Here is a 7,270-nt window from a genome sequence, read left to right as displayed (position 1 = left end):
GTGGCTGGCGCCTTAGCCGGTTGAGCTATAGGCGCCGAGCCTTATTTTGTCTTTTGTGCATAAATGTTCAAGGCCCTAAAATACTGTCCTATTTCTTCTACTTTCTTAAGAATTAGACTCCTAAAGCAATTCTCTTCCATGCACTTAAGATATGTGCATTTCCTTGTTTGAACAAGAAAGCAAAGTTTACACAAGTTCCCATATGTACAATTACATGAGCAGTGCCCTCTCATTGGATTTGCTGTTTTTCTATCAAACTTCACAGTGAAGAGTGATTATTCAGAGTGAAGTGGCCAGGGCTAGGATATTTGCTCCCAAATCAGGAATCCACTAAGTTTATTTTCTTTCTTTCTTTCTTTCTTTTTTTTTTTTTTGAGAGACAGTCTTACTTTGTCACCCTTGATAGAGTGCCATGGTGTCATAGCTCACAGCAACCTCAGACTCTTGGGCTCAAGCAATCCTCTTGCCTCAGCTTCCCAAGTAGCTGGGACTACAGGTGCCCACCACAACACCTGGCTATTTTTAGAGACAAGGTCTCACTCTGGCTCAGGCTGTTCTCAAACCTGTGAGCTCAGGCAATCCACCCACTTCAGCCTCCCAGAGTGCTAGAATTATAGGCGTGAGCCACTGCACCCAGCCCCGACTAAGTTTATTTTCAAAAGGCAAATTCCTAAGCCCCAACCTCAGAAATTCTAAATTTCTACAGCTTGGGTGACCCGAGGAAATGCATATATATTGTTAAAGCTTTCTAGGGATTTCTAATCCACCAGTACTTATGAGAACCACTGCTCTAAAGTAGTACTTACTCAATTATTGACTATTGTGATCCAGGAAAAAAAGTTTTAATTGGAGTAAATAACTTAAAATTACCAGTTCTTTTTGGTTTGCTAAATAAAGCTATTAAATTTTTTTCTTTTCTTTTCTTTTTTTTTACAGAGACAGAGTCTCACTTTATCACCCTCAATAGAGTACTGTGGCATCATAGCTCACAGCAACCTCCAACTCCTGGGCTCAGGTGATTCTCTTGCCTCCACCTCCCAAGTAGCTGGGACCACAGGCGTCCGCCACAACGCTTGGCTGTTTTTTGGTTGCAGCCATCATTGTTGTCTGGCGGGCCCAGGCTGGATTTGAACCCGCCAGCTCAGGTGCTGGTGCCCTAGCTGCTTGAGCCACAGGCACTGAGCCAGAATGGTCATAATTTAAAAAAAAAAATTTTTTTTTAACACAGAGTCTCACCCTGTTACCCTGGGTAGAATGCTGTGATGTCATAGCTCATAGTAACCTCAAACTCTTGGGATCAAGAGATCCTCTTGCCTCAGTTTTTCTATTTTTAGTAGAGATAGGATCTTGCTTTTGCTCAGGCTGGTCTCGAACTTCTAAACTCAAGCAATCCTCCTGCCTTGGCCTCCCAGAGTGCTAGTAAGGGCATAGCATGAGAATGAACGTGAGGTGTGCAAGAGCATATCTGAGTCATATTTCACTTAATTGGAATACAGAGTTTGCAATACATAGATAAAACAGGAAGGTTGGTGTGTTTACCTAAAAGATATGGGGAGCCACAGAAACCTTTGGATAAAGACATAGTTCCTTTTGGCTATGAGGCAAAAAATGAGTGCCATAGCTACTTAAAGAATAAAGTAGGGCCTGGAGGCAAGGACACAGCTAAGAGTCCACTGTGATCTTGGGGAAAGAGTAAATATGTGCAGAACTAAGAGAGATGTGGTAGGATTGGCAAGGAGACTGGTGCAAAGGGTAAAACTATGGCCTTGGCCAATCGCTGGCCCAGGGAATCAGTGGAGTAGAGTGGAGAAGGACAAGGAATTTTAAAAACTCAAGTGTCCAAATATGTTTTCTGGAAGAATATGGTGATGATGCTGCCATTGGCAGAAACAGGGAAAATGAGATTATGGAGATGGATAGCAGGTGGAGATGTGAAATGCCAGCAAAGTCTCCAGCATGAGATGCATAGCAGTTACTTGGAGAAACAGCTCAGAGAGGAGGCCAGAGCCAGAAATGGAATTTGGGAAGTTACCTACCTCTCCCAAAATTCATGAGATAGCCAGTGGGAACTGCAAAAAGAAAGGCAGAAACAAACAATCAAAGAAACCAGAAGGATATATTACTTTTCTATTCAATCAATTCATACCATCACAGCCTAGAATCCAAAGCTAGAAAGGGGTAAATAGGATGAGAACTGAAAAAGGGACACTGAACTTGGTTTTGGTCATTTCTTGATAAGGATAAAAGCTACTTGTAGGAGGTAAAGGTTAGAATGTCTCACAGGAAGGAGAGCTAACTAGTACGATAGTCTCTTCCAAGACATTTCCTATTGAAAGAACAAATGAACTGGGAGAGTGGCTCTTGCAGAGTATGGATGGATAGTTTTGTTGTAGCTATCGCTGATAAGAAGGGCCTGGTTGAAGGAGAGAAAATGAAAAATACAAGAGAGACAGCTGAGATTTGTAAGATGTACCTTGTTCCCATTTTACAGACGAGGACACTGAGGCTCAGAGGGGTTAAATAATTCGCTAATATCCCAAAACCAGTGCTAGCAGAGAAGGAAATCGAAACAGTTTTCCTGTCTACCTACAGTTTTCGGACCACATCATGCTAACTACCTCCCTGTCCACCACGTATCAGAAAATACTAGCCTGATAAATTTCTCAGTGGATACATGAAAATGCATCCATGGCTTGGCCATTGTTTTTGCCTACATTTCGATGTGGCTTTGTGATATTCTGTAAAATCACACTTCTAGTAATAAACAGAGGTCACTCTCAGCATGAGACTCTGGAGGAGTGAGAAAGCTATCTGAGTGTCCCATCTTTCTCTCCTGCTCAGAATGCTCCAGTGTTCTGTCCGCCGCTGACGCTGGGCGGGTGGAATCACTTCTCAGAGGAAAGCAATGCAGTTGCTTGAAGCAGAACAAGGTTAACCTTATATGATTTACATCTTTACTACATGAATAGGTAATTAGGATTTAAATATTTTAATTTATGTTTTAATTCATTATTAAATATTTACATTTTAATTTATAATTAAATGCTTTTCTTCTACTTCCTACTGGTTTACACCAAAACAAAGGTCTGATTTTATCAAATGAGTCAAATAGGCAAAAATACTAAGTACTTAAAATCAATACAGAGCCCCAAATTTGATGCCAAATCAAGGCCTAGACACGGGAAAGAATCTGGCCCTAAAGTATGCATGGAACTATTTTTTGTTTTCAAAGATAATATTAATTTAACTGATTACAATCTGGGTATGTAGGTGTGTCTGAAAGTAAATGCTTGAGAAAAAATTTTAAACACTCTATGCATATATTAAATTTTGTTTTGCTGGCAAATTGCTCTACAGGCTTGAAGTTTATAAGGCCTAAAATGTACACAAGTTGGATGCCCTCTTACAGACAAGGTAAGACTCCCAGGGTCCCTACCAAGATCTTGGAAGAGATGGCAGCAGGGGTGGCTCTGAAGCTTCTCTGCAGAAAAACTGTCTCTGGCTGGAAGTCACTTTGGGCGGAGTTGTCATGGGGTGTGGCCCTGTCTACTTGGCATCTTTCACTCACTGTTGTTCCTGAGCCTTCTTTGAAAGAGGCCACCCCATTCTTTGTACTCTAGTTGGTTTGTTCTGCCTCTCTACCTGGCTGTTTTCTCAGCTGCCCATAGTTATGCTACATTTTTGAGGGCTCTTTTTAGCGCCCATCTTCGAATCATTTCTTTTGCCTTCAGCACAGAAACTATAAAAAGATAATAAAAAACCTCGGTGCTCGGGGCCAAGTGCAGTGGCTCACATCTATAATCCTAGCACTCTGGGAGGTCAAGTCAAGAGGTGGATCCGTTGAGTTCAGGAGTTCAAGACCAGCCTAAGCAAGAGTGAGACCCTGTCTCTACTAAAAACAAAAAAATTAGCGCCTATAGTCCCAGCTACCCAGGAGACTGAGGCAGGAGGATGGCGTGAGCCCATTAGTTTGAGGTTGCTGTGAGCAAGGCTGATGCCAGGGCACTCTAGCCTGGGCAACAGAGTGAGACTCTGTCTCAAAACAAGCAAACAAAACCCTGCTCAGTGCTGGAACTGCCTACCCTAAAAGTTCTTATTCCTGGTGATTTCCACATGGCACTTGCTTCTCAGAAATGCTGATGTGAAATTATTTGGGTTGAGATGCCTCAAATTGAAAAGTTTATTAAAGGTATTGGGGTCATCTTTCTATCCTGTGCAGAAGTCCTTTCTACAGAACCCGTAATGGAAGGATGGAGACACCTGTGGCACTATTGGCTAGAAATTTATATTTTTAGTAAGTTAATCTTCATCATATATTTGAAGACAGCGTCCATGCCCCATTCTTCCCCCGAAAGTCTTTTCTTTAAGATAAACAGACTCATTTCTTTAACCACTTTACTTGTGATAATGTTTTCACACATTCTTACCATCCTTCTATCTCTGTATACTTTCCGACTTACCATTCAGCCTCCAAAAATGTAGAATTCAAAACTGAGCACAATGTTTCACATGCTAAATACATACTGTTCAGAAAATTTGTCCTTTTTCTGGATAGAATGTACCTTCTTAATAAAATAACCAATATCTCCTGATAAGAAATCTATACCAAAGTCACATAATTAATTCAACAGATATTTATTTAGCACTTGCAAATGTGCCCCGTACTTTGTTTATGATATAAAATGAATTCCGATAACAGAGAAAACTTCCCAAGGGATAAGGTGCTTTAAGTCTGAAAAGGTAGGAGGCATTTGGTCAAAGATGGCAGCTATGGCTAACAGGTGTGCAGCCAAGCAGAGGCATCTACCTGGATGTTGCCATGGGAGGAAGGAACAGCATGATAAGGCACAAGAATGATGAGAGAGAAGAATCGTAAGGGACAAGACTTTTGTCCCTTATTTTGACAGCTGTGGGATAATATCAGCATTAGCAATATCCTGTTAAAGACTAAATGGAATGATGGATAAAGTGTTGGTGGGTTTGGCTCAGCACACAGCAGGTAAGTGCTTAGTACAGGACAGTGGGTCGTTGTGGTTGGTTGTTCATGGTTGTGGTGCAAGTCTGGGGAGAGAGACGACACTATTACAATAGTAACTCATATTTGCATAGTGTCTTCTAATTTTCAGATTTCTTTTGTACCCACGATCTCATTTCACATTCAAAAGAACCCTGAAAGGCTCACTTATTTCATTTCTGGGACTCCATCCTAGGAAAATCATCCAAGATGAGAATAAATTATAGAAACAATGCTTATGAGATAAGATAAATTTTTAAAAATCATGATGTAAGTTGCATATTTAGAATCATTTCAGTTACGCATTTAAAGTCGACTGGAAGAAAATAAACACAGGGAGTGCCTGTGGCTCAGTGGGTAGGTTAATGGCCCCATCTACTGAGGGTGGCAGGTTCAAACCTGGCCCTGGCCAAACTGCAACAACAAAATAGCCAGGCGTTGTGGTGGGCACCTGTAGTCCCAGCTACTTGGGAGGCTGAGGCAAGAGAATCGCCTACGCCCAAGAGTTGGAGGTTGCTGTGAGCTGTGATGCCACAGCACTTTACTGAGGGCGATAAAGTGAGATTCTGTCTCTATAAAAAAAAAAAAGAAAAGAAAAGAAATAAACATGTCAATTTTTTCTGGGGTTATAAACAATTATTTTATTCTACTTTATATATATATATATGTCCATGTTTTCCAAATTTTCTAAAATGAACACGTATTACTTTTGTAATGGAGGGAATCATCTTTCACTTCTCTTTTGTTTGGAAATGGATTACTTTTCTCTGGTTTTTCTTGGTCTTGTTAACACTTCCTTGGTGAGTAGACTGGGTGATCATTTTTGTCTCTGTTTTGTAATATGTAGTACCACCACTTGTGTTGATAATAATAATTATAACTAACTCTTATTAGCACTTGCTAAATGCCAGGCATGGTCCTAAGCATCTTTGTAGATATTAACTCACTTAGAATGAATTCGTTAGAATCAAAAATAACATTTATCTCATTAGGATTTTTTGGCTATAAATAATAGAAATGTCTACTCAAACTGATTTAAACAAAAGTAGTGTTTATCAGCTTACTAATCTGGCATCTTCCAATCAGGCAGATCCTCTTGGTCCTCTTGGTCCCCCGATGTGGCTGTTTCATCTGGGGGCCACAGATGAATCACTTGCAGTGTTGCGGGTCGTATCCTACATCTGCATAGGAAATCGTTCAGAAGAAAAGACAGCTTTGGGGCCAGCCTTCGAAACAAGAATCCTGAGGCTCTCTGGTTGAACAGCATAGGTCATATGCCCACCCCTGAGCAGGTAACATCGGAATGGGAGTGGAAGAGGAACACAGGTGCTGAAAGTGCTTAGCCAAGGGGGACCTCCCAGGGAATTGGCAGCGCTGGGAAGGGGCAGATAACTGGACGAAAATCAAACGGGGAGAAATTGGGAGAAGAGGTTAAGTAGACACTAGACAGCATTAGCTAGTATTTGCTCAATATTCAGTTTAGTTGAGATCTGACACCAAGTTGGCCTCCGTGTCCTCTTTTATCCTTTCTAAATGTCCTTCCTGGTATTCTTCTTCTTCTTCTTTTTTTTTTAATAGACAGAGTCTGAATTTATCACCCTTGGTAGAGTGCCATGGCGTCACAACTCACAGCAACCTCCAGCTCTTGGGCTTAGGTGATTCTCTTGCCTCATCCTCCCGAGTAGCTGGGACTACAGGCCCCCGCCACAGTGCCTGGCTATTTTTTTGTTGCAGTTTGGCCGGGGCTGGGTTTGATCCTGCCACCCTCGGTATATGGGGCCGGTGCCCTACCCACTGAGCCACAGGCACCGCCCTTTCCTGGTATTCTTTTTCACTTCTCTATTTGCTATTCTGTGCATTATTGAATATATGCTGATAAACTAGAGCTTATGAAACCCCTCAGCTTTAAATTACTTTGAAATTTGAAATTAGCTTTGAAAACCTTTGAGGTGGAGATAAGCTACAGATCAAGCTAATGTGTCGTAGTCTTCTGTGGCTTGTCTTGGCAGTGCTTGTTTATTACAAGATGCCAGAGGATGAAACCAACAAACTTCTCAGGAATAGCCTCACAGACTAAGAGGCGATTAGAGGGACCCCAACGTTTATTCCTGGTTTTTTTTTTTTTTTTGAGACAAGAGTTTCAGTATATCGCTCTTGGTAGAGTGCTATGATATCACAGCTCACAGCAACTTCAATCTCTTGGGCTTAAGTGAGTCTCTTGCTTCAGCCTCCCAAGTAGCTGGGACTACAGGTGCC

Source organism: Otolemur garnettii, unplaced genomic scaffold, assembly GCF_000181295.1.
Source record: "Otolemur garnettii isolate 467f Iridium unplaced genomic scaffold, OtoGar3 scaffold00097, whole genome shotgun sequence".
NCBI classification, from domain to species: domain Eukaryota; kingdom Metazoa; phylum Chordata; class Mammalia; order Primates; family Galagidae; genus Otolemur; species Otolemur garnettii.
The sequence above is the reverse complement of the archived record's forward strand: the minus strand, read 5'-3'. Positions refer to the sequence as shown.